General features: G+C 40.3%; 1 protein-coding gene across 2 annotated transcripts in view; it reads left to right on the top strand.

The window, feature by feature from the left end:
• The window catches only part of FGF13 (fibroblast growth factor 13), a 240,827-nt gene that overhangs the window by 53,226 nt on the left and 163,143 nt on the right, over positions 1 to 24,458 (top strand). The window lies entirely within an intron of this gene.

Raw genomic sequence — 24,458 nt, 5'->3', positions numbered from 1 at the left:
GTACTGGAAGGTGCTATAAGGTCTCTCTGGAGTCTGCTTCAGGCTGAACAACCTAACCCCCTCAGCCTGCCTTCACAGGGGAGGTGCTTCAGCCATCTGAGCATCTTTGTGACTTCCTCTGGACTGTAGATTGTCAATTCCTGTATATTTGGGTTTGGAGCTATTAAAAAATTCTGTTCAATTTCTAGCAACCATCTTCTGGTTTTGTGTTCTGCTCTGATTCCTGATGGACGTTACCTTTGCATAATTGGCATGTGGTGTAACTTGGCACAGCCCTAAGAATACACATTAAAGGAGCACTTCTGTTTCTTTGTTCTGCTTACATCAGTGTAAACTGAACTTGAGCACTGTATGTGAATTTTTATTTGTGTAGTGCTCAGAATGAAATGCACTGCAGCCAGACATCACACTGTGTTATATGTGTTGCTTCTGGGATGATCAATTGCTTGTGATGAGGCTACTAAGTGTGGCTTGATGGTTCATTGTCATTGCATCTACTAGATTGACATGCAGAGAAGTAATGGTAGGATTTTTTTTTTATATATGTAAGAAATTCTCTCAAATTCACTCATTATTTCTTCTGCTTCTTCACACTTCTATTTTTCTTATGTCTTCTCTTATGACTGAAAAGGTGGCTCCAACATTTCAGTGCAATGCAAGAACTCCTTGGACAAAGTGAGGGTGGGAGTGTGCCTGCCAATACACTTGAATAGTGTCCTAGTAGATGAGTCACGGATGTGACTTGTCTGATGATGAAAAATAGTGGTAAGCAAAACACCATTTTTGTTCTGTAAGCTACAGATTCCATCATGGCTGAGTCGTCCGTGCCTTATAGTCAGATATTTCAAGTTCTTCCTAAAATACTCAAAATGGAAGATAAACTCTTAAGATATGGATTAAAATTCTATTCTCCTTGTTTTGGTTCCAAAGGGTGTCATTGCTCATCCTATCCTTTTCTGTATTGCCAGACATCAGATTGTTCAAAAGATTACTTTAGTTCATTCCAGTTTTGCTCCTGTACTTCTGACACTTCCTGAGTAATATAGTATTTGACAGGGCTTGGAGTGAAACTTTGTTCTATAAATAACCTCCCAGTTTTAAAAAAGCAAAGGACAAACTCCACAGGCGGTTGTGCTTAAAAGTTTTGCCTAGATCCCTACCCTGCTGTCAACCCATGAACATGCAGCTGAACCATTCTTGCTCTGCAAAATAGATGCTGTGCTTGTTTCAGGAGATGGGAAGAAATAGTGTGGAGAGCTTCCCTTGCAGCCTGGGCTGCACATTTCCTATCCTTGTGAATCATTCAGGACCCACAGATGGGCTGAGTTACCTCAGGAGTAAAGGAGCTTCCACTGAGAGAGAGAATTGTTCACAGGTGTGAAGACCTGCTAAAGGGAGTCTTTGTTTGCTTTCTATTTCCTGTCTTCATGACACATAAAGTAGCTGTGTTTTCCTAAAGGGAAAATGCAAAGGTCCTGTTGTGAGTGATCTGTCAAAGAACACAAGTACAGTTGTGCTCAGCCTATGGAAGTTTGCCATCCTACTTACTAGGAGTAAGTATTCATTGGATTATTTTTTTTAATGTGTTCTCAGTAGACCTCTTTTTGCATTCACCTGTATTTGTATGTAGTTTCTAAGGTCCCACCACAGATGCAGGTGTTGCTATTCTGATTTGCTGTTTCCACCCTGGGCTGCCAGGGCAGTGGTGAACCAGCTGCCTGTGGCTTTTGTTTTGTCCTTGCCGTGAGTTCTTGATCTGAGCAATCTCAGTTGTTTTCTCCTTAGTGCACCATCTCCTGCCCCCTTTGCTCCCTACAGCTTGGTTCTTGTTTCTTTCATGAATCCAAACCAAGCTTTTCCTCATTCTTCAGCTGTTCCCTTACCTTTATGGAGCCCTTGCCACTTTGTGTTATTTATTGCTTGTTTGCCAAACAGCTGGAGTCATGCTGAACTGTGAAATGATTTCTCCTTTCTTACAGTCACAGTCTGTAATGTGTCATGTCTTTGAGACAGTTTAATGCTCTAGTTTGGGGAATTTTTAATATTGTGCTCCTGTCTGGAGGATAAATCTCAAATTCTCATGGACATCATCTACCAAAACAATCCTAGCTTGGGGTGACATGAGGAAGTTCTGTTTGAAACAGGTTAGTGATGCTGTTTGAAACAGGTTAATGACCAAGTAGAGTGTGGGGCACAGTGTGTATGAATTCTATCTGGTCAACTTTTTTTTTTTATTGCTGTGGGTTTCTGTAATATGATCAATGCTGGTGCACTGCAGCCACCTGCATATTCAGTGGACCCACTGTGCAGCAAATGCCCCTTGTTGGGCAAGGGAAGGATGAAATATGAGACTGCAGCAGGCATTTGTATCAGCAGCAACAGGGGCAGCCCAGGGTATACCACATTATACCCTCAGCAAAGAAGCCATTTGGAAAAGCTGTGGGTAAGGAATAACACATTTTTTCGTTTTCTCACTCTGGTTAGTCATGAAAAATCAATATGACTGATTATAGCATTCCTAAAAGTGAATGAATCTGAACAGAATGAAAAATATTTCCTGTAACATTATACAAGAGAAAACCCTGAGGTTGTTCCAAACAACTGGGCAGCCAAAAGACAGGGCAAAGGTGCAGAAAAATCCAGAGAACACAGCTCCTCCCTGACCTACAGGGCAGTAGGGTTTGCTGTCCTGCTCTTTGCTTAACCTGTGTAAAAATTATGAGGGGAAATTGGTGAAGATATTGCTGGCATCCCTTGTTGCCTTTGATCTTTGTATCCATATGGGAGGGCACAAAGTGTAACTGAGGCATTGAGGAGACTGGTTAATTGGCTCATGTGGAGCCTGGAGTCTGCTAGCTCTTGGGGCAGCTCTGGGTGAGCCTTCTGCTGCCTGCTTGGGGTGTCTGGAGGTCACTGAAAAGCAGCTCAGTGAGTAAGGAGTTATAAGGTGAGTGGGCAACCAAAAGGACCAAAATTGCTTCTTGTGGTCTTCTACGCTGTTTTTTTAGTTGCAAAATTGGTGTAACGTTGGAATTCAGGAGCTCTCTCACCTCAGGGTTGCTTTCCTCCATGTGCAGAAAGGCTGGATGCTATTTCTCCCTGAGTGGAGTTTTACCTTCTGTATTTTTTTTGGCTGCTACAAAGCCATCTGGAGGTGTCAGCTTGCACGCGCTTGCCAAGCCATGTCTCATGCAGAGACCAGGGAACACCTGAGAACCATTCTCTGTACAAACTATCAAGTATTTTGCAGGTGGCACTTGAAGTGTTGATGCTCACCTGTGATGGGCTAAATGGTTTGTGTCATGCCTGCCCCAGGAGCTCATCCTTCCACGTTACAGAATAGCAAACTGACTTTCCAGTCCCTTGGGTCTGGCACCCTTGACTCTTTGGGAGGAGACTGGCAGCCAGATCTCCTCAACAAATTGTCCCAAATAAATGAATTCCAAATCTGGCAGGGCTTGCTGGAGGCCAAAGATTTTTTCTTGTTGGAAGAAGTGAGAAGCTCCCATATTCTCTCAATCTATTATTTAAGGATGATGCTGTGGTTTTAAGTAGACAGAGGATTTCTGAGAGTGCATGGGATGGCGATGGGTGTGTGTGCAGGTATGGTGAGTCTTTTGGGTAATCTCTGCTTCATTTCTTAGCTTTTGTTACACTTTCACGTGCATAACTTTTGGATGTGCCAGAGGAGAAGGGCAATAGAAACTGGCAGGATCATCTAGAGAACGTTTTACACTATGGTGTAAGAAAGTAACAAAATGATGTTTTCATTTCTGTTGTTAGAAAAAGTGTACTTTGTGTTCTGATACAGTATAGGAGGCTTTGTGAGTCTCTTGAGAGAGAAGAACTTTTCTACTGAAAGGTGGAATAATAGAAACTTTTATTCCATTAAGTTTTATACTACCAGTATAAGGAATAGTGGCTGGGAAAATAATTGTAAGATGATGTCAAAAAAATATCTTTGCTCCAGAGTTTCAACAGTAATTTGAATCAGTCTCTCAAATGATCTCATGGAACAGCTGTCTGCTGTGTGTGCTCATGTGTTCTTAGTGAGAGTTGAAATAACTGGTATTGCTTTCTGAATTTTCATAACACTCTGTTTAGCAAATAGCCTACAGTTTGGCTTGCACTTCTTACCTGGTTGTACACAAAATACAGCCTCCCTGCTTGATCTTGCACGAGCTGTGGACTTGAGAGTAAAACTAACTTCAGACAGAGAATATGAGTTACTTTCATACTTTCAGCTGTTCTGGTCATCATTTGATCCATGGTAATTGTGTATGTCCTTCTCTCGTTGTGAGGATCTGTGTGTTACACCTGTCATATTGGCCACATTTTGATCTCATCCTTAGTTTGATGGAGGAGTCACTGCCCTGGAAAGTGGGGGACACCAGGAAAGAGAAACCTGATCACCTGCTCTTTGCTGTCACGTAAAAAACAAAAAAAGAAATCTTTGAAATGTTGCTGTCAGCTTCCCACTTTTTCAAGTGAATAGTCCTGTTTGAAGTGGTTTACAGTGAAATCAAAGCTATCCATGTCTCTGACTATGTTGTCTGGACTGAGCTCCTCAGAGGACTTCAATGCAGAGGCTTCAAAATTCTTTAGTTCTGAAGGTGCACACTGGTGTGCTTGTGTTCCCCAGCAGCATGTTTCAGCTTTAGCACAGCTTAGGTGTTTTGTATTTCATTCAAGATGTACTTGTAATTGTCCAAGTGCTTGCTTAAGATCTTGCCCCTGTATTTGCAGGAAGTATGGGATGGCTGTGAGACAACCCTGTTAAATAACTGTTGTTCAAATGCAGTCAGCCCAGTAATTTCTCTTAGGAAAAAGATGAAGTATTTTTATTATATTTAATATTATTCTTACACAGACACAGAGAGCAGCATGATTTATCACATTTAGCAGTATGTTCCTCTCAACCAAATTATATGTAAATATGTGAACATGGTCACTTTAAATATTTTACAGGTTTTGATAATGTAAGACCGAGTACAGCCTGTAGGGCCAGCAAGAAATACTGCTTATAACTTTAATTTTGTTTCACCAGTTTTAATTTTTCTTTTTAACTGGGTTTGAACATCAAAATGAGCTCACTGTTAAGAGTGTAACCTGCTGCTATAGTGCTTGAATAGACAAGTTAGGTGAGTGAAAAGGAGCCTTGAATAGATAGCAGAAATGAGCTATGCATGTGCACAGGTTGTGATTCTAATGAGGATTATCTGACTTATTTGCTGCTTCAGAGGCAAAGTGTGCAAAGATCTGAGCTGACTAGAAGCTTTCTGTCGAAGCACAGTTATGTCTTGTGGAAAATACACTTGCCAAAAGGAAAAGCTTTCTAATGAATAGCAAGTGTTGCTTTGGAGGCTGCTATTTTACCTGTAGTCAGGATTTTGTTGCCAGAAGTCCTGGAGTCAGAGGAGAAATCCAAACAAGTGCATCACCTTAGGTAGGATGGTACTTGGGTCCCAGTCATGGCCTCAGTGAAATTTTCAGAGATGGAACACAGCAGTTGTGTCTGTGTTGTTGTCACCTTTGACATCCCTGGGATCTCACACGATGGCCTTCTACCACCTGGACAATTTTTGACTTTACTGAATTTGGCCAAATAAAATCTTACACATTTCCTATCTTGTTTTTGAAAGGAGGCAGAAGGGACCAGAATATGGTCACCTCCCTCCTCTTTCTGCTTATCATGACAAAATGTGTAAAATTCTTGCTTATGTGCGGAGCTGTTGTTCTGCAATGGGCACGGGATGCAGCTGAGCCCAATGGGTATTACTGTAAAAGGGAAAATGTTTAATGTAGAAAGGGAGGAATTGTTCTGGATGTGGTGACAGTTGTGTTTTAGACAATCTTCTGGTGATCATTTATTCTTAGTTGGCTGTGGGGCCTGATTCAGTAAAATGCTCGAGTACTTTTGCAATTCAAAATGCATTAAGGATGCTCAGCACCTTTGCAGTTTATTGAATTTTAACTAATACAGTGCATGACCCATAGCTCACCTGATTTTCATAGTTTTTAGCCTTCAAAAAAAAAAAAAGAAAAGTTGACCATCTTTATCAAGAGAGAATATTTGTATTTATTTGCAGGGGGAGTAGCATTTCAGTCAGATGTCAGTCTTTTCAGGTTTTGCCTCTGGTCATGTTGTATCTGGATTTGAGTGTGTGTGACTTCAGTGAGATAACTCGTAGCACACCCAGCTTTAAACAGTGTCTACACCCAGTTCTCTCTTTCACCTAATACAGTACAAAATCTGTCACTAGCATGCTTTTTGTCTGGAATTGTCCACCTGAGGAGGTCTGATTTTATGTTCTTAAAAATGTTTAGTTGCTGAGGTAAATGGTTAGAACTTAATTATAACTCACCATGTAAATAAAAGAGTTGCTCATCCAAGAAGTCTCTGCAGGAACCATCTAAACACATCACAGTAAGAGCTACTGGGAAGCTCTTCCCTATCTTAGCTTGGGATCTTTTTTCTTCTTTATCCTTTCAGGGCCAAGCATAATGTAGTCTTTTGAGGCTGATGTGAAACAACAAGAGGCTCTCTCTTGATGTCTCCTCTTAAAAGCACATTATTGTGCATGACTAGGATGTAACTGAATAGACCCAAGGTTCTGCACCTGATGTTCAATACCTCCACGTTTTCAAACAAACTGAATACTCTATAGCCTACTTGAGTTCAAAATACTCTGCTTCCAGGTCTTTTTGTTATTTTGTTGAAGTATTCCTAGAGAGGTAAAACTGATCATGATTTGATACAATGCAGGCTAATACTTTTTGCTTGCCTGGGAGTAAATGTCCAGATTCTGTATCAGGTGCTTTAGTTTCTCTGATATAATCAAAAGTGCTTCTCAAGAATGGATATGTAATAGTTTTCGAGGAACTTTAATTAGAGAAAGACAGAGAGAAATCACTAAAAATGAGCACCAGCTCTTGCAGATCAGATTCCCTCCTTCTGAGCAAGCTGTATCAGAGCAGCCATTCCTCCCTCTTACTCTGCATCCCCATGTCCTTCAGCTTAGGTGCCCAAGAGTCTAGATGGAAAACATCCCTGTGAGGAAGCACTTTCACCCTCCTCCAGATTCCCTGCTGGCAGCTTCTCTCCTGGAGATGTGGGTCTCCATCCTGACAGAGAAAGGGTGGGAGCCATCTCCTAGTCCTTTAGGTTGCTCTCTGGTACTTGCCAAGAGACACCTTTTGTCTACAGTCCAGTCAGGCAGCTTTCCCTTCTCCCTCCCATTTCTCCTCTCCCATCCTTGCAGGCACCATTAACCCTTTCTCCTCTGCATCTTCCCTTGCTCTACCTGCAATGCAGCAATGCTGCTCCTGTGTTGGGAGGGTCATGTATGAATAGGAGAGGAGAGTTTCTTTTCCAATCAATTTAATTCCCCTTCTCACACCAGCTGCCAAAAGCTGACAGCCATTAAAGAGAATTAAAATCCAGAAAAGCTGCTGATATGTGTTGAAGGTGTAGGCCCTGTCGACTAGAATCAAACAAATCGTTGATGTTTGGGTTTGTGGACTGATGAGGAAGATTGGAAGGAAAGGAGGCACATGGGGGCACTGGATGGATACAGATATTTGGGAAGTTTCCAACTAAGAGCAGTAATTTTAAGGAGTTATGAAGAGTTAACAAAAATGGTTTGCATAACTGAGTATTTATTCTTTTAATTTTGGGGCTGCTTTTTAAATGAATCCAGATAAACCTCAGAAATTTTGTTGCCATTTCAAATCAGGTCACTTAGAAACTCAAGAAGAAATTTTGAATATTTTTTTGTTAATTTTAAAAGGTATTTCTCACAGAAATTTTTTTCTGAATATCACCTACTACTTATGATGCTAGACAGCATATTTTATGAGACATTTGTGTTTTGACAAAGCAAGCTCTGTCATACAATTTGGTTTTACATATTTTTATACCAACACTTAAATGTTGGGCTTGAACTTCTCAGCTGTAAGAAAATATATTTATAATCTCTTTACAGTTACATAATCTTGCATACTGAAAGAGTTGGTTAGAGAAATTTGTAACTCTTCCAGATAATTATAAATAATACATATTTTAGAATGAGAAAGGAACTGCAAACAGGGGCTCAGAAAGCATCTGATCATACAAAAGACAACTGCAGAGCTTCCAGTGAAGCTTGCCAGTGACTGAATGTTGCTGTTGGAAGGATCCCACACTTGAATTTGAACAGATTGGCCAACCATGTTGTATAGGTGGCCAAAAGAATGGATTCTACTTTTAGAGAAAACACCTCTCCCTGCTGCCTCCAGTTCTGTGCTATGGATTCCTCTTGGCAACAGAAAGGGATAGGACAAGTGTGTTCTATTTAGAAAAGTATTTTTAGCTCTCCAATAGTCTATTCATACCTTCCAGATGTATCTTAAAATATTTTCTCTTGCAGCCTCTCCGTGAAATCCGTGCGTGCGTCTCCCGTGTGACTTCCAATGTTTTCATTCTTGGACCAAATTCTGGCTGAGGGAGTTTTGCTAAAGCAATGTGTATGCACCAGAGTGGCTGAGCAAAGCACCAGTTGTGCTTGGGAGCTGTAGGTTAGGTAAGAGAGGAAGCATATGGGGGCTGTGTTCTTGCTTGGGATTTTGTTGCTCTGCTTTCCCGGTCAGCATCCCGTGTGCTTTGAGCTGCCTCTTTGCTGAGGTTGCTGATGGAGACCTGGACAGAGAGCCTGACTTCTGAGAGGGCAGGGTTTGTGCTGCTTCTCCTTTTTGAAAGAGGGTTTTAAAAGCTGGGTGTGTTTATTTCTGTAGAGCAGGATTCTGTAGGAGAGTGAGTGGTGGGAGCCTTGCTGTTTGTGTGTGATGCAGTAAGGAGCTGGCAAGTTTTGTGATGGTTTGAGGTGGGCTCTTAAGAACAAAGTTTAGAAATAGTGATAGAAATACTCAGTGTTTTGAAAGAAAACTATCAACAAGCTTGTTTTAACTTTTGGGCTCTTTTTTGGAGCAAATATTTGTGTCATCTTACCTCCAGGATTTCCAGAACAGGAATATGAATGCAGCTAAAGCAGATGAAATTATTTATTCGTGCAGATATTCCCAGGAAAATGAGGTGATGTGTTTGCATGGGAATACAACTTTCTTAATCATAGAGGCTGATCAAAGAAGTTAAGACTAGCTAGAGCTGTCAAGAAAAGACATAAGGCAAACAAGCTTGCTCACTTTCTTTCCCAAGCCTTAAGTTAAGATTTTAAATTCCTTCCCTTTGCATATGAGTGAGCAATGTAATTACCTAAGTGATAAAAATGTTATTAAGGCTGCCAAGGCTGCTGATAACACCTGTTTTAAAGGATGAAAGCTTTCCTATGTGTATATGCCAGTGTATTATAACGAAACATGTAGTGAAGAATTTGGCATTTTCTTCATGACTCCTGGTGTGTTGAGTCATCTCACAAGCCTCTGTTTGCTCTTCATTATTCATTTATTTCATTACCTGATTTAAAATGACTTGGAAGAAAGGGTATCAAAAGCCTCTAGCTTTTTTTTATTCGGTTTGTTCTTTTTTTTTTTTTTTTTTTTCCTAAAAAAATCATTCTATTTACTAAGCAGTGAGCATCTGCACAGTGCCAGAGCTGAGCTGGAAATAGAGCAGTGACTTCACCAGCTAGTTTTATAATGGAAAAACTGCAGTTAGCATGTATTTTGCAATGCATGTGGTTGATAAAGAAGTGTGAACAGCTTTGCAGTGACTGAGACTTCATAATTATATCAGTATGAAGAAGAAGCTAGTATTTACTTGTGGAGTCCATTCTTTGTTGCTTTTTTCCTGGAAATCTCAAGACCGTAAGAATTTTACAGTCTGTGAATAAATAACTGCTCTTTAACTCATCAGAGGTAGTGTTGCAATTCTTATTACCTCTGAACTTGCTTAAAGCTTCTGGATTTAATAGGAAAACTGCAATTGCAACTGTATAATTGTCTGGATAGCTCTTATTGCTTGTAACAATGTTACTCACAGTTTAATGCAGTATAATAGAGTATACTTGATTTTGGGGCAGAGAAGTGACATGCAAAAGCCCCCTCTCCAGATAAATTCTAGGAGACTGAAAATTTTTAGAAGGTTGGAGGGAGCTATTACATAAGGACAAATATTTACCTAATGTAATCAAACTCCTCTTTAAATCCGAACAATGGTGGGAGTGCAGTTACTATGGTTCTGTGTAATTTTGTGCTATATTTGGCAAAATTTAGCAGGACTAAAGCCACAGCTGATCATCTGATTTTGAAATGGTAGAATGTGACAGGTTTGCATTCATGATCTCTCCTCAATAGGATGGCACAGCATCCCTTGCTAACTCTCAGGAAGGGAAAATCATCCCAAGAAATATTTATCAAACCTTGCAGTACTGCAGAGCTGTGGTTTTGAAAGCCACTGGGTTTGGATGCCTTCCCTCTCCTCCCTTTCCAGGCCTTGCACAGTTGGTTTAAAAAGACACCTGCCTCATCCTCCACCTAGATGTCCCCGCTCCCTTTCCTAGGACCCCATATAACCCTTACAGGGGGCCCCATCAGTGGGATGTTCTGCCCTGCCCAGCCACGAGCCCCACTGAGCCAGCCTTGATCCTCTTGTGATCTCTCCAAGTAGTTCTTACTCTAAACTGAATGCAGCTGATGAGCAAAATGTGCTCCAGGTCCTGCCCTTGCAGGAGTGCCCAGTATGCACTGGAGAAAATTCTATTCCCTTGAGCTTCTCTGGGATGCAGAGTTGTGCCAAGTGGTGGACAGGTGGAAACATAGAAATAGGGGTAAATTTCACTGTGTTTTTAGGTAGGGTTGTTTTTTTAGTGCTTGCTTTTTGAATTGATCTCTTGCCATTGCGCTGAGGCAAGTTCTGTGCATTACTCAAGACTTTGAACATGAGACTCTGCGATGATTAGTAAGAGATAATTAGTACAATGACAGTAAATCATCCAACAGCTTGAGCCATCTGATGTGACAGAGTCTTTGCATACTTCCTAAGTAACCTTTCAGAGAGCATTTCGTGCCTTGGCAATGTAAAAAATACAAGTGTGGGAATGAGAACAATAGCTTTTCTTGACAACAAATGAAATAACATTCCCCTTGTCTTTCACCTCTTTCTCTGTCATATTCTGTCTCCACTTGCACTGGAAAGACAATGAAATTATTGGTAGTTTGGAGAGTGCCAGGAGTGCCCATCCAGGAATTTTATGGGGAATGGACAGTACATCATTATTTGTACAACTGATACTCTGATAATGCTGCAGCTGGAAGACAGAGGGGTAAAAGTATATGGCAAAAGGAAGCACTGTATTAGATGAAGCTAGGAATATGATTGTTTTTCACAGGTGGCATCAAGCCTTTAAAGTACCTGATCTTGTGCATTTTCCTGTAGAAAAGAGCATACCTAATTTATGTCTGAAAATGGAAAAGTTAGATGCTGTTAATGGAATGAACAGAAGGGGCCTTTATACATGGCATTTGCAAAAAATCCCAAAAGCTGAAATTGCTTGTTCTTTAAATGTAGTCACCTGATTTATTTTTCTTTCATATTTTTAAGTTACCATGTTTTTTCTCTCATTTGATTGTGGTAGTATTTTAACCTTTAAAATATCTTGAAAATATAAGCAGAAGTACTAAAATACTGAGCAAAAGGGTTACCATAATGCATTCAGACATTTAATTTCTATTTGTCCCTAAGCAGTTATGTCAATCTTTTTCAATGAGCAGTGATCCTTGTAGTTTCTTGTGCTGGATAGGCTGGACAGAGGTAATTGTGGGGTTGCTGGTCCAGTTTAATGGCTTGTAAGCTGAGCAGAATTTGGGCAATACAGACATGCTGTGGAGAAGCATGAAATAGTGTGTTTTGGGAAGTGCAGGTCATGGATTTGTTGTTGCTTGTATTATTGAGAGTAGATGGGATGTTTTCTCTTCTGAAAAAAAAGAACTCATGCACACAGCAGTCTGGAAATTGATTATCAATTAAAGTAAACATTAAATCCAGAGCCAGGACCTTCCAGCAGTAAACCTGGCTTGGCAGCATGCCCTGATGAAGTTGCTAACTCCTCTGTGTTGCAGTTCTACGTTTTTATTTGGAGGCAGTCATGTTTACCTGGGGTCTTGGGTATGGTTGGGATTAGCTCACGTTTGTCTGCCACTTCAAGGGTGTAAAACATATGATCAAGATGTTGATTTACCTGGCAATTCAGAGAAGGAAATCACTGAACATCCTGAAACCAAGTTCTGAAGACTGGAAGTTTTGCGTGTAGCTTTAGGAGATATCAGCCAGTCTTGGCATATGGCCTCTCTTTCCCAGCACATGATGCCCATTTGTGGTCTCTTTTTCTTGTCTGCATCCAGCCCACCTGTTGTCTTTTTTTTTTTTTCTTTTTTTCTTTCTTTCTTTTTTTTTTTTTCTTTCTTTCCTTTTTTTAATTTTTTTTTCTATGAAGTTTAATTCTTCTTTGCCTAGGGTAAAGTCTTAAACTGTTTTAAAGAGCATTGCCCTTTTACATTGGTAGCAGAATTATTTGCTTAGTTTGCTACTATTTAGCCTGACTGAAACAAGCTTCTGGCATATAATTACTAATTTTGGTCATTAAATCCCTGTTAATAATGCACTGTATGAGATGCCATCTGTCTGTTCAGAGATCCTCCTGTCTGCTGAGTCATAAGTCACTGTGGGTGATGCTGGGACAGGTCTGTGTGTGCTACTGGTGCCCCATTTGTGCCTTTCTTGAACCTGGGATAAGAGAGGACAGACCACATCTTACCACTTCTTTGAGTAAAAGAGAGAGGTTTGGGGAAAGCAAGTGGATTCAAGCATGTCACAAGGGAAGTAGAGGCTTGTTGAGCAGGCAGGGGTGAGAGAGGGTTAAATTCATGTCAGTATCTCCAGCAATTTATGCAAGAAATAAGATGAATATAATTATTATTATTTTGGAAGACTTTAATTAGGAAAGGCAGTGGATTCTTTGTTAGCTACTTTTAAAGATGGGATTTCTCTTTCTGAAGAAGGTACTGCAGAAGATGCAGCTTTTAAGCCTGAAGCAATGGGAAAGGAGCTGAGGCCCATGAGCTGAACCTGCCTCAGGGAACAACCCAGGATGTAGTCGGGGTCATACCCAGGAGAAGAGCACTTTTCCCCCTGGCTTTGGTCCAACAAAAACCCTGCTGAGAATAATAATTATTGTTTATGACCTGCATTATGCAAAAAATCAGCTTCATTAAATTGACAGAATAGTTGGATCAGTTTCAATATTTCTTATTTTTCTTAAGATTTGAACATCTGTGAATGCTGTCTGAAACTCGCACCTTGTAGGGACTCTTAAGTAACAAAACCCTGAGGCAGGATCATGTTTGTAAACATAAACTTTACCATGGAGCCCTTCCAGGACTTTTCTCTGTGATTGTTCCTCCCTGTGGAAAGCAGGCTGTAAAAAGAATTGGGGCTTTGATACAAATTCTGCTCAATTGAAGTTTGGGAAGCAGACTCTCAAGCTACTGGAAGGAAACCTTCTAGTAGGATAATAATTTCATTTAGGCTGCGTAAGCCTTTCCACTGATCTGTCATAAATGCCAGCTTTTTCAGAGACCTGTTTGAGAGAATTTGGGTGAATTTCTTACTGATTCGTTGCTTACATTTTGTTCTTTTAAAGATAACATTTGTTTTGAGAGCTAAAAGATAGTATTGGTCCAGTCAGAGAGAACCTCTTCCAAAATTGTAACCTAAAAATACCTGGTGAGATCAAAGAGGAAACCATACTGAGCAAGCAGCAACATTTCATTTTACTTATCCATAAAGAATCCATTGGGAGATTTACTGAAGGACTTATGCAGTAACTTGTGCAGTAAGTGAAGGAGAATGCATCATTTCCCCTGCAAGATGGGCAAATGGAATAAAAGTTGTATCTCAAAGGTTAGAACAGTCTGGATAGCTCATCAGCTGGATAACCATGTGATAGACCCAGAGGCAACTTCAGAACTGTCATCTCAGCTGTTATTAGTGGAACTAGCCAAGAAGTCAGCTGCTGAAGTTAGCAGATGACTTTCTACATGGGCATCTGGTTCTTGCAGCAGGCACTTGAGTGCAGCCCATCTGTGCTTCTCATCCTCTTCAATGGATGCTGCCCAGTCAGGTAGGAAAGTAGAGGGTTCTCCTGTTTAGGATATTGCACTTCAAAAAGTGGGTGGATTTTAAAATGTAAGTAGTTGCTAGACTGGTGATAAACTCCAGAAGAAAAAAATTTCCACCTAAGTAATGAGAATGAGTTTAACCAAGTACACTGCTTGGGTGGGTACAAACTTTGGGGATTTTTGCATGTTTCTCTCCCTAATATGCTCAGCAAAAGAATGAAGGTGAGTGACAGCACAAAAAGCAGAGCTGGGCAAACAACAGGTAAAGATACTGCAGGAAAGGGGTAACAGGGGTAACCCTTGGGTCAAGGTAACTGGATGGATTTCTTTTCTCAGCCTGTGGTGGCCACAAGGTTAAATACCCCCTCTGAAGCATTCAGGGAGACTTAACCAAGCATATGAACACACCTATTGCAGCTGTTTTGTTTTGTTTCATCTCTGTGGTGAGGACAGAATGTGTGCCCAAGCAGGTACAGCTCCAAGTGGCAGGTGGTAACTCACTGCTGCACAGCAATTTTATTGTGTGTCTGGCCTTAGAGAAAAAATATTGTCTCTTCTCTTGATAGGCAAGGCCATTTTCTAGTAGCAAAAATAACTTCCAGTCTTCAAAAATATGTTTAATTATGATTTTTTTTTACAAAAAGTGAAATGGAAAGAATGAGGTTAATTTCATTTATTCTGTTGACAGGGTAAAAACCAAAAATCCTTAAGAGGAAAACATGATCAGCTTTGATAATTCCTCTGTACTTGGAAGAGCAGTTCTTCTTGCAGAGACGTAGGTAGGGGCAAAAGTGTTTTTGAGAGGTTTGGAGTCTCTGTTCCTAAACTCCTGCACTCAGCTCACTCGTGCTCTCCCTCACCTTTAGATCCCTCTCTTCTTTGGCAGAGAGAGCTCAGTGTCCTGCATGAAGGTCAGCAAGGCAGTACAAGTGGTAATTTTGAAGAGTGTTCTTACCTTAAGACACATTGCAAAAAACTTCATAGGAGAAGTGAAGTAAAAGAGGGATGGATAGTGAAAGTGTCTAATCACTTTTTTTTTTTTTCCCTGAAAAAAAAAAGGTTAAAAAAGAAAATAAATTAGCAGTATTTCTGGGAGCCTTGCATTGATACCATGCATAGATTTCTGCATACTTGGATTAGTTAGCATAAACCTCTGGATAAAGTACAGGAAGAACAGTGAGTTGTGAAATGCAAATTTTTTCTGCAATAGACCAATTAGTGTTTTGCTCCTGCATTACTTATAGAATCTCAGGTGAACTTGATGAATAGATATCCTTTCTATAAAACTATGCTTTTGTATGTACCCACTACTTCTGTGGCATATTGTGGTAGTCAGATTTGAAATTTATTCTGAAATGGATGCTGCTGCAAATTCTCCATCCTAGTGTTACACATGTATATTCATTCTACTGACTTGTTTCTGTGCCAGATCCATCCTTTGTCTTTCTCTATATGAAATTATGTTTAATCAGTTTTATACCAATATCCTGCCTGCAGATAGCTGGGTTTAAAAATAGATTGACTCAGCTGTGTAATGATGAGTTACCCGAAATCATCTGTAAGGGACAATTGGGATTGCTTTAAGTGATGGGACAGTGCCAACATAGCCTGAACTATAAATTAGAAGACTGTACACAGGGTATTTAAATCAAGCAGAGCAAAAGAATCTTAACTTTGTTAGACTTGCCAGTTCCAGGTGTAAGATGTAGTTTTGCCCCTCTCACTCCAGAGAGGTGTCTATTAATGTACTTTGCACTCCCTTTCACAGCATCCTAGGGTCTTGTATTTGCAAATCTACCCCTGGGCTATCTCAGGGGCTTCAGGTATATTATCATCTTTCTGGGTTTTGTGCTTCTTCAAGAGTTGGATGGGATGAGTTGTTTAAGGTCATCCCAAGGAGTCTTGCTGCTACTTGGAATTGAGTATAGGGTTATGAGTCACAATCTAGTCCCATTGCCACGTGGCCTCTTCTGGTGTTATGATGGCTCATCTCTATATAGATTTTATTTGGCAGCAAGAAGAGGCTTCATAATGGTTTTGATGTAGTTATTTCTGCTTCCTCTCTTTTCATTCTGTAGGATTTCTGTGTCTGTGACGAATCCTGAGTTGGTAATGAAGTTAAGAAGCAGTGAGTGATTGGGAGGCAGGATGGGAATCATTAGCATTCTTCTGTAACAAAAGCTTGAGTGGAAATGTCATTTTAAACTCATTTCCACAGTATTGTTACACAAAACAATGCAAAGAGCCTGTGCCCTTCTGATTTTGTGATGGGGAACAGTTGTTTCCAGTTTGTCTACCAACAGGACAAATCCAGTCCCAGATGTCTAGATTCAAGTTTAACCTTTAATCCAAGACATGATCACAAAACCCTGGATTATGAAGATTTTCCTTCCCCAGAAGCCCTTTTGTTGATTTTCCCTTTTGTGTTACAGATGTATATTTTTGGGTAAATTTTATAAACATGGCATCTGCTGCCAGTGATTTTGGAAACTGCTGGTATTTGCTGATGGCTTCTTTTTGCAAATTGCACAAATTAATTTCTCCGCTCATCTAAATCTCTCTTTCAAGATGTTCTGTCTGCACCAGCTGAATAGCAGACTCTCTCTGTCAGCCTGCCTTACCTAAGGATGCTGCCTGCTGTCTTCTGACCACTGGTAATCCCTGGTCAAGAATTCTAAGGTATTATTCTCCAGAATCTTAGAAAACAGTGTACACGCTGTAGGAAGGGTATAGAAGGCATGTGGACCTCACTGAATGGCAGGCTGGCAAAGCAGACTTCATTTCATATGAAATCTTGTCCTAAATTCAATGTTAGTATCACTTAGTTGAAGGTAAGCAGCAAGATTCTGCAGGGTACCAAGTACCAAAAGCAGGGTAGTTGGTAGGCAGATCTGCTTTTATTTTAACTCACATACAGTTATTTATGCAACTTATGGTTTAAAACTGTTGGAAATGGAGGAAGAAACTGGTCTTTAGAACTGGTTTCAACAAGGGATGAGACTGAGGTGGCTTGGGTGCTGGGAGGGCAGCTCCCAAGTGCCAGGCTTTATTTGCCTTGTCCTTAGACTGTTCCCTGAGCAGCCACCATTGCCCATGTCAAGAGAGTAAGTTGTGGGGTTGGTGAGTTTTTTCATTTAGGCAGCACGCTTGTTCTGATGTTAAATTTGCCTTTTGCCTGCGATCACAATTTTTTTACAGTAAGGAAATCGATAGGAATTTGTTTAACTTCTTGGAAATCTCTAACCTGGAATGAAATACTGCCTGCAGTTGTGCTGTTGAATTGCTGGAAGCCCTCTGTGGGTAGTACAGCATTAACACACCAACGTGCCTGGCAAACAAAAGGAGAAAGTTGGAACAGAATCTAAATACATGTGTATTTGCTGTTACAGCAGTTTTCTTCAATAAATGCTCTGGCCAGACTGCAATACCCTATACCAGATTTTAGCCATCCATAGAGTGTCTGCACCCAGACTCAGCTGGACTGGTGCCCATAGAGACCAGGAGCCTGGGGGCTGTGGTGCACTGAAGGGCAACAGCTCCTTTCTGGAATCCAGACACAGAAGGACTTCTGAGCTATGAGCAAACCAGGCAATCTCTGGCCTCTTAAAGGCAGCTGAACTCTGTGGGTTGCCCAAAAATCAAGAACTTGAAGCATCTGCTAAATCCAGTCCATTAGCCTGGCAGACAGAGCTGCCTTGCTGCATGGTGAGGGCAGGCAGTGCTTCTGAAGGTGTCTGTGCTTCCTTTTTTCTTTCAGTCGTTTTATTTTCCTGTCATAACTGGTGGTTAACTGAGTGATTGAATTTAGCATTTTGTTTGCTGGATTGGCTCTTTGCAGGCTTTTTGTAGTGCCTTACAAAAGGGGTGTCATCCTTTCCCCGCCCTGGGGTCTGCTCTAGACCTCAGGGAGTTGAGAAGAATTTTATTGCTTCTGGGCAGGGAGTAGATGATGAAGCAGCAGGTCCTGGACTGAGAGATTATCTCAGAACAATTCACTCACACGTTTTTCTTCTCCTGCTCTTGCCCAAAGATAGTGGAGGCACGGAGGGGTGGATCAGGTCTGGTGTTCCACATGCTTCCCATGGCACCCTGTGGCTGCTGGGTCTCCTTGCAGCCTCCTCTTCATTGGATGGGCAAGAGCTTTCTCCATAAAGAGGGAATTCATGGGAATTTACTCAATTCTGTGTATTGTCAGACTCTAGATTTGGAGGTCTTGAGCTGCCATGGGCTCTGAGGGTCCACAGATACTGTGTTCCTTTGTACTCTTTCACTGAGGTAACACCCACTAATGTAGATTTATTTTGGAGGCTGATGTTTGTGAATTATGGTGCTGTGATAAGAGCTGAGAACTTGTGTTCCTTTTTTAATGTCGCAGCATCAGGATTTCATGGAATGAGAGGCAGGCCTTGGCACCCAGATTAAATATAATTATACTTGCAACATTCATTAACTCCTTGAAAAATGCCTTTGCCTGGGAGCTCTGCCCTCCTTCCTTCCACCACACTTCTGCCAAACCTTCACAGCTGAGCAGGTTTGAACCAGGCCAGGGAAGTATGAGGGGGCTTTAGATTTATTGTATTTTTTGGACAAACTCTAATGTGAGCAATACTTGACCCTGAAGTGAAATAATGTTTCTCTGAAGTACTTTAGGGTCTCGGCAATTCAAGAGGATCATTATGGGCTGACAGTATTGCCCAGCAGTACTTAATATGCATTTCAACAAGAGATTTGCACAAAACTATTCCCCCTGGAGAGCAATGGGCCTTGGAGTGCCAGGAATCAAATGTTTGCAAGCAGAGGCAGCCAGTTACTTCTGGCATGTGCTCCATGTGCTTTTTTGGTCAAAATGAGGTGTAGGGGTTTGGGTCAAACTCAAAATAAGTTTAGAAAAGGTAGAGCCTGCTAGGCAAACCAACCTAGGACTTGAAAAATCAGAATGCTTTTGTGCTAGTGACAGTGGGAAGGTAAAACTGACCTGGGTTCCAGGAAATGTCTTCTTCCTTAAAATGATTCTGAAAATACAGGTAGTACAGAGTTTGGCTTGTGCAACTGAATGAATGTGTAGGGCTGTAGCTGATGTCATAAGTACAAATAGAAATAAGTATTATCCTTAGGTTTGTTCTAAATATGAGGTGCTTATTCTCTTGGAAATACTTTCCTTTCTCTCTCTCTTTTTTTTTTTTTTTTTTTTTTTTTTTTAATATTTTAGACTGAAGAAGTTGCCTGGCAGCCTTCACTCATAAGTCAGAACTCAATAATGAAGCAATAACATGGCCTCACAGTGCAAATAATTTTTTTACCAACTACAGTATCCTGAAGATAAAGACATCTTAAGACCAGCAAAGAAAACTGTACTGGGCAATTTTTATCTAGCATGTAACTGAAGAGATACAATTTAGATAACCCTGGCATAATAAAGTAAACCCCAAAGCATTTCAAGGTTTTATTATTACTGAGGCAGGAAAAGATGTGGCAGATACTCCAAAAGCTAAATTCTGTTTTTCACTGACAGGAAAAAGTCTTATATTTGTGTAAACAGAGAGAACACAGACTAGACCAATACCTCCCATGTGTTAGCTTAGTGTATAAAAGTTGGAAAAAAAGCCCAAAACATCCTCAAACTACTCAACTACCTTGAGCTCTCCTCTTGAGCTTGAAGAGGTGACAAAACTATTAAGGCAACACATAAATATAACTGTTTTCTGAAGTAATTTTGGTCACTCTAGGATAAAAAGGTGATGTTTGCCATGCTACCCTTACTCTTCTCCACCTACCACACTCAAGATAAGAATGTGAAACTATTTCATTTCCCTTCATTTTGTGGATGGATGCCATTCACACTAAGTAAACACCTGGACATTTTTTATTACTGTGTTCTGTTTTCAGGCTGATGTTTGTTCTGTGAAGCTGCAAAAAGAATGAGTACTGCTACAGTAGAAACAGATGTAATTTTTGTAACAACACAAATTACAGAGCTTTACCCACAAAATAGTTTAACTTACAACGAAAGCAATAGGAGACAATGTTTTTTTTCAGATGATACATCCTCAGTTGAAATACATTTTTAGTACTTCAAATCCAAATATTTTGTGACTTACAGTACTTTCCTCAAGTTCTCATTTTATGGTGAATGTGTGCAATTATCTTTACTAAGTGCTATCATTCTCCACTGAAAAATTTGCAGTTTTTATCTTCCCTCTCATTTATTAGTTCTTCTTCTACACCCAGAGTACATTGTTCTGAAGGTATTTCATTTGAAACAGAGTGCAATTTAGATACCACTCTGTCAACTGAGTTTCAAGAGGGGATTTTTTATTAGAACTGTGAAGGAAGTAGTGAGGCTATAGGAGCAGCATGCAATAAAGAACTGGAACCAAGCATCTGGCCTGCTAGCTCAGCTTCTCCTAATGCTGCTGGAGTGAAGGTGCCACTGCTATGTGTGTGACACCTTCTGGTGTCACCTGTTCTGACATGGGATGGCAGGAGGAAGGCAAAACCCACCAGTGCTGTCGCACAGATTTGTGTGCTCATGTAGCTATCCATTTCATCTTGAGAGGAACCCAGATAATGTGGTTATGATACATCTTTAAGTGTGGGAGTTTTGTTTTTAATATGCATATACTCTTCTGCCTTGTGATCTACTTTTTAAAAGGTTTCAGGGAAACGTGGGCCTTGCAACAAATGTGCAGTGTGAGATGAGTGGGTGTCCATTAAGGAAAAAGAGCGCCTAAACTCAACGGGTGTCCTCGTACCAGCATGGTTTATTCTTTTAACACAGTTCTCCAGATGATATTAAAGTCCAGTTTGTTAATTAATAGATTTTTAGAAACATTTTCATAGGAAATGCAAGAGGCAAGAATCTTTTTCTAGTTGGAAGCTAATCCCTTAATCAGCATATATCTGCTTTTTCTTGGAATGCTTTGGGAGTTGTATTTTAACAACCTCTGTCAATAACTGAACAAAACCTGCATTCTAGATTTCTCTAGTGAAAAGGTGTTGGTCTTGGGAATTGACTAGAAGCTGATTTGATTTTAAAAATTCATGCCATACTTGTGCTTCAGCTCCAGTGTGTTAGCTGTATAGCTATATGCTGTGTCAGGAAAGGCAAGTGAATTTTACATTGCCTTTTTTCTGTGCAGATAATTTCTGCTTTATACAAGTGATACTATATTACATAGTAGCTAATCTTTGTCTCATTCATTTTTAAAGAAGTTTCCAAATGTTGTTCTGTGCTGATTGGGTATAATTTTTTAACTTGGCATTAGAGCTCTTAATAATGACAGTTCATTGCAAGAGGATTTTAATTTTTAATACTGCAGTTATTTTTAACATGGAAACATGTAGCAGATCTCATCTTTCAGCTATATATAGGCTCTTTTAGAGGGAGAATGCTTCTTAATAAACTTTAATTCTTCATTATTTTAATAGAGTTAAAGTCAGCAACGCCTGTAAAGCTGCTGAATGAGAGAGCCCACGTGATGTCAAGGAAAAAAATTAGTTTTGCAAGTCCTGACTGATTTCAGTTAGCTATATAAGCAATCCTCCTCAACAGAATATGTTCTGGTAAGGGTGTTTACAAGGCTGGGCCTTCAGCTGGGGGGACAGCCCTATGTCACAGTCCCAAAGCTTTGAGCCCAGGTCTCCCTGCTAGCTGTTGAGCCTGGGTCACCCCAGCAAGACTGGGAGATTCTCCTTGTCTTGGCTGCCCCCATGCTCTCTGCTCTGAAAGTTTGGTAAAATCCAAGAATGGGGTCACAGTCAAAACTCTTGACAGAGCCACCAAGTCCAGGTTCTGCTGGGTCCTGAAGAGAGAGAGATGGTAGAAACAGCCAAGAAGGGTAGAAAGTGGAAGAAAATCATTGTTGTGCTTCGGAATCAAGGAGGAGAAAGCTGCATGGGGCAGAAACACAGAGTTATCTCTGTAGCTCCTCTGGGGATTGGGATCTGTGACCTGAGATTCTCAGACATGGTGTCTTGGATAGCTTTAGTGTTATCCTCAAGATAGAGCATTATTGTCATAGCATATGGGACTGAATTTCTTCCGAATGGTACCAGAGCCTGACCCAGCCTCTTGCCCTGCTGCCATGGCTAATAGCCAATCCTGCCTTGGACAGGAAACGATTTTCTCTGCTTCTCCTTCCCAGGTTCTTTATTAGCAGAGCCTCCCAACTCACTTTCTGAAGTTCTTCTGAGTCTGCTCACATTTTTGTGCAGAACCTACTGCTCAGAGGTACTAGTTCAGTGCTGGTCTCTTCATGTTCCCCTCTCCATTCCTCTTCTAGAGCATATGCTTTGTGCCTGAATTATTGCTTTTGTAACCATATTTTCCTCTGACTCTTTGAGGCAAGGCTTGCGTTGTTTCTCCACTGTTTTTAAACAGTTCTGAATATTTATGGTGGTTTTGTGAATGATGTAAGTACCAGTCAAAGAAATCACTTTACTGAGCAGCAAACTGCCCACTCATCTTAAGAACACTGGAAGTATGTAAAATCATCTTGCTTCTAACAAAAAAATGGTTAAGCTGGGAAATGCATCAAAAGAATCTTGCAGTTGTAGCCATACTTGCCATACTGAAAAGATAATTGTGATGCTCTCAGAAATACAGCTCACCCTTGCTCTTCATGTAACAGTCATGTTTACCACCTCTTTAAGCTTGAAGGATTTGTTGACTGGTTTTTGATTTGCAGCTATTACAGTAACAAATTAGTGGTGATGTCACGAGTCAGTTTAAAGTGCCTTTCCAATCCAGTCCCATCCCTATAATAAAACTGACATTAAGCATTAATTTGTGTGCTTTTCCGATGAGCAAAAAGAGATGTAACAGTATATTACTTTTTAATTCCTGATTAAGACTTTAAGAGGGTGTCTTGTTCTATTATCTATGCAAATTGGTGGCAATGATGGCAATAAATCAGAAGAGAAGGACTTCAAATAAACCTCAGCAATTGACTTGATGCACAATTGATTTCTCATGCTCATCAAATCCCTTGATGCTTTGTGGTTTTTCTTACTGTAACAGGATTACTTCTCTTAATCTATGATACTGAGTTGTCTGATTTTTTTTTCACTTAAATTGTGAGTAAAGGAGTAAAACTAAATTATTTTAAAATTAAGTTTGTAAGAATTGGAAGGGGATAAAATGATCAAGGCAAGTAGGTGGCCCCCTCTAGAATTTATTTTAGAGAACAACAAGGATTTTGGTTTGTTTTTTCTGTTTCTCTTTATTTTTGCTTGTTTTAGTTTGTTTTGCAGACATTGATGTCACATGGATGAAAAGATGAGGTAGTGAAAGGAATGACATCATAGTGATGTTCCACCCAAGATTCTTCAGAAGAAAGATGACTTTCTCTTAGTCTGCACTACTGTCTTTGAGCTACTAGATATTTTTGTAGAATAACATGAAATGTTTTGTAGTGACAGCAGAACTTGATACTCACCAATAAGTCAGTGACATTGAAAAGCCTATATTAGGAGGAGAGACACTGCCATTTGTCTGCCATTGACATTACTGGTAACAGAATTAGGGTCATAATTCATAGTACAGATTGAAGTCACCATAATATATGAAGAAGAAAAGAAAAGAGCTATGAATACATTTCCAGCTAGAGAATGGTGATAATACCCAGAGCTAACAAACCATGTCAGTGCTGCTCATATTTTATCTTGAGAACAGACTTGGACGTGCTTTTGAGTTACATCAACTGATCTACATTGCCTGTCAATATCTGAACTCTTAGCCCATAACAAATACAATTTAATGTGTTTGAGCTTAACTCCTGTACTAAGAGAACTCAGGGTACCAGCAACTAAACTTTGCACACTGGTGCTGCAGTTCTGCTGCTGTGTGGGAACTCCTTAAGGAGTGGGGCTGAGCCCCTGCCCACTGCTTACAAAACCTGATTCTTAGGCTCTAGGGCTGCTTGTCTTCATTTCATGTTTCTGCCAACTCCATGACAGCTCTGCAGAGTTCCTCTGTGTCAGGGCTTGGGGCTAGGCTGGATAACTTACATCCACAGTAAGTTCCACTGAAGCCTTTAGCTGAGCATGTGTTGGAATAATTTTCATTTTTATTTGTGTTTCTGATCTCATAGTCAATTCAATTTTTGATTTATGGAAACTTGGTGCTGTTCCATAGAGGTCTCTGTGGGATTAAAGATAAACTCATTCAGCTAAGAGTTGCAGCAGAAGAAGCTCACTTCTGGCTTTAACTCCATTCACTGGGATTGACTGAATTTTGGGTGTTTTGTTTTCCCAAATTATTAAAGGCAAAAAAGGGAATTGGACTGGATTGGTGAGAGAGCCCAGAATGCATCTTGTACATTGGTGCAGTAAATTAGTATTCCTGC

Source organism: Calypte anna, chromosome 4 (assembly GCF_003957555.1).
Source record: "Calypte anna isolate BGI_N300 chromosome 4, bCalAnn1_v1.p, whole genome shotgun sequence".
Lineage (NCBI taxonomy): Eukaryota > Metazoa > Chordata > Aves > Apodiformes > Trochilidae > Calypte > Calypte anna.
The sequence above is the reverse complement of the archived record's forward strand: the minus strand, read 5'-3'. Positions and strand labels throughout refer to the sequence as shown.